Raw genomic sequence first — 4,069 nt, 5'->3', positions numbered from 1 at the left:
GTAATGTAATACCGCATAGACAGTAGCCCCTGATGCTCGGTTCGGTGTTCGGAAAGAAAAGCCGGACTGAGGATCTAAAAAAGATACACGCAGGAGTTCTAAAAATTATGTCAATATGGGATTGCAGGCTGTGCTGCTGACCTCTGCCGCACTGACTGCGAAGGTCGATGCTTTGAAGCAAGACCTCGAGCGGTCTGAGAAAGAGCTCGGCCTTGCCAAGAAGCAGCTCGAGGACAAAAAAGGTGAGTAACACCGTATTAAATTTGTACCTTACAGAAAAAGATTTTGGTTGCAAGAGAAATAACGAGGATAACGTGGGCACTGCAGGGGCCACGAACGAGGTGGCGACCCTGAAGGAGGCCGTGTCCGCGGCCGAGCGCAATACGGCCGCGGAACGAGCGGAGCGAGAGAAGCAGGAGGCGCGGGTGGCGGAGGTGCGGCAAGAGCTCCAGGCTCTCGTGGAAAAGCATGAGAGTCTGGAGCGCGACTCGAAGACTCGAGAGTCCGAGCTTGCCTCGGCTCTTGAGAGTGCCAAAGCCACGAAGGCCGAAGCCCATAAGGCCCTCCAGGAGATTGAGGCGGTGAAGAGAATAGCGGCGGGTAAGGCATTTTTCATGCAAAGCAAGCACGTGAATGTGAATTACCTGTTACTTACCCGAATTCGGAGCTTTCCAGGAGCGTTTGCAGATCTGCCTTGCAGCGTGTCCAATGCTGCCACATTCTACCGGGCCGAGGAGGGGAGCTCAACGGAGAAGGTCTTCTGGTCTCAGTATGCTGAGGCCGGACATCCGGTGCCCCTTTGACCAGCTGAAGCAGCTGGTCGAGCTCCACAAGGTGGCCGAGCAGGCCATGAAGGGCCTCATAGTCCGGCTGTGGCCCAAAGAGGCCATGCCTGGGAGCTACTTCGGTCTGGTGCAGCGGCTGGTGGATGCGTGTCCCTGGGTGGAAGTCATCAAGCGCTCCGCCTGCATTGAAGGTGCCCGTCGGGCTCTTGCCCGTGCAAAAGTGCACTGGGGCAGGCTGGATGCTGAGAAACTTCTGACGGACGCGCCGCCGGCGGGCAAGGAGTATCGCACGCCCGAAATGTATTATAAGAGTGTCCTGAAGGGTGCCCGCAAGATTGCGGATGAGTGCTCCAAAGATGTAATATTTGAGTAAACTCGCAATGTGTTATCCTGTGCGCTGAAAACTTTGTTCATATGTGCTAAGCAACGCTTATTGATTTAAAATATTACCTTCTGTGCGGTCGTTTATCAAATCTGAGAGATGGCAAGTCGTCGGCTTCAGCCCCCATGCCACGAGTACTGGGGTGTTCGGGATAAACTTGAGCGCTCTTGTTCCCATTTTTGGGTCCATCTAGGGAGGCGCTCAACACAACGAACAAGGCAACCAGACTTATAATGCTTGAACACTCTCACTTAGCCATAGAATTCTATAATTTTAAATTTCGGCGAAGCCCCTAGTGTTCGGAAGACCGAGTTCGGGGCGCTATCCACGCCTGGGCCGGACAGAGCCGGTTCCTCGCTCTAAGCGGCATAAGTCTTTAGGGACTCGAAAAGACCTCTTGAACAGCGACCAGCTCTCGCCTTATCATGACGGTCAGTTTTAGCTTTCTCCACCGAGGCGCTCGCCCAGCTCAACCGGGGCGCAATCGCAGTGGTTCTCCCAGTGCTACCTTAGCCGACAGAACGGAACGTAAGGTACCAAAACATGGGAGCCGGGCAAACCCAACTATTGACCCAAGACATGATTCGGAGCCGATGCATATAGTGCTATAAGTTCGGGGTGCCGCACTTGTGAAAGTGTTCGGACTTATCACACCATAATGCGGGGAACATAAGCCCCTGGTGTATTCGGCCGTACCAAAGTGTACGGATGCAAAATGTCATAAATGAACATATATGTAAGAAAGGAATGCGATTATACAAAAGCGATGCATTGTTTATTCAGAAATACTGCCATGAATGCGGAGCGATACAAATAGTGCGGTAAGCAAGGGGTTGGACTATTAAACATGTCCCCCTCCAGGGGTAGGCTGCGGGATGGTGTATTAAACAGATTTAATGCTCATAATGGAGACCACCTGAGTGTTCGTTGTAGCCTTTCTCCTTCCCTGGCAGTTGTATCGTTAGTTTGGCAGGTCTGCTACCGGACAGGGCCTCTGGTGAACGGAGTCCTGTGGGTAAGAAAAAGAAAAAAGAAAAAGAGCGACACACTTGGGAGCCCCTGGTGTGGTTAAGCCGCACTCTGGGCCTGTCGTGGTCGTGCCCCTCCCCCTATGCCCATGGTATCTCCAGAGCGTAATGATGTACGCGAGGGGCTAGTCTTGCAATCATGCAGGGGCTGGGGTAGGGGCCGCATTGCTACGCGTGCTCGGAACGGGCCATGTGGTCTTGATGTATGTTACTCTGGGCGCGTTTGGCCATGTCCGGTCGTTTAACAGTCGGACTCGAAAATTGCCTTAAGAGGCTGCACTGTACTTCCGCCGTGAGAGCCGCTGTGTGTTCCTCCGTTCAGAGGGAGCGTTCAGTGTTTCCGTTGACCGTGATGACTCCACGAGGGCCTGGCATCTTGAGCTTAAGGTATGCATAATGCGGCACTGCGTTGAACTTTGCAAACGTGGTTCGTCCGAGCAGAGCGTGATAGCCACTGCGGAACGGGACTATGTCGAAGATTAACTCCTCGCTTCGGAAATTATCCGGGGATCCGAAGACCACTTCCAGTGTGACTGAGCCTGTGCAATTGGCCTCAACACCTGGTATGACGCCTTTGAAGGTCGTCTTTGTAGGTTTAATCCTTGAGGGGTCTATGCCCATCTTGCGCACTGTATCCTGATAAAGCAGGTTCAAGCTGCTGCCGCCGTCCATCAGGACTCTAGTGAGGTGAAATCCATCGACGATTGGGTATAAAACCAATGCGGCGAATCCGCCATGGCGAATACTGGTGGGGTGGTCCCCTCGATCGAAAGTGATCGGGCAAGAGGACCATGGATTGAACTTCGGGGCGACTGGCTCCATCGCATATACTTCCCTAAGTGCACGCTTCCGCTCCCTCTTGGGTATGTGAGTTGCGTATATCATGTTTACCGTCCGCACTTGTGGGGGAAAACCCTTTTGTCCTCTACTGTTCGGCGGCCGGGTCTCTTCCTCGTCATCGCTATGCAGCCCCTTGTCATTGTTTTCGGCAATTAACTTGCCTGCCTGCTTGAACACCGAACAATCCCTGTTGGTGTGATTAGCTGGCTTTTCGGGGGTGCCATGTATCTGGCAGGAGCGGTCGAGTATTCGGTCCAAATTGGACGGACCCGGAGTAGTTCTTTTAAATGGCTTTTTCCGCTGACCGGGTTTAGAGCCTTTGAATCTGGCGTTGACTGCCGTATCCTCAGTGTTATCACCGTTAACGCGGCGTTTATTTTTGTTACGACGCGACCTGCCATTGCGGTCCTTGTTGTCCGGACTGCCAGAATTTTTGCTGAGGTTGTTTCTGCGGGCTAGCCAGCTGTCCTCCCCTGCACAGAAGCGGGTCATGAGTGATGTGAGGGCTGCCATGGATTTCGCCTTTTTCCTGTCCTAGGTGCCGGGCCAGCCACTCGTCGCGGATGTTGTGTTTGAAGGCTGCAAGGGCCTCTGCATCCGGACAGTCGACGATTTGATTTTTCTTTGTTAGGAACCGTGTCCAGAATTGTCTGGCCGATTCGTCTGGCTGCTGAATTATGTGGCTTAGGTCATCGGCGTCTGGTGGTCGCACATATGTGCCCTGGAAGTTGTCAAGGAATGCGACTTCCAGGTCCTCCCAACACCCAACTGACTCTGCTGGCAAGCTATTGAGGCAATGCCGAGCTGGTCCTTTAAGCTTGAGTGGGAGATATTTGATGGCGTGGAGATCGTCACCGCGGGACATATGGATATGGAGGAGATAATCTTCGATCCAAACCGCGGGGTCTGTTGTGCCATCGTAGGATTCAATATTCACGGGTTTAAACCCTTCGGGGATTTGATGATCCATTACTTCATCTGTGAAGCATAGTGGGTGTGCGGCGCCTCTATACTGGGCAATATCATGACGTAGC

The sequence above is a fragment of the Triticum dicoccoides genome, chromosome 1B, assembly GCF_002162155.2.
Source record: "Triticum dicoccoides isolate Atlit2015 ecotype Zavitan chromosome 1B, WEW_v2.0, whole genome shotgun sequence".
NCBI classification, from domain to species: Eukaryota; Viridiplantae; Streptophyta; class Magnoliopsida; order Poales; family Poaceae; genus Triticum; species Triticum dicoccoides.
Note: the sequence above shows the minus strand (reverse complement) of the source record.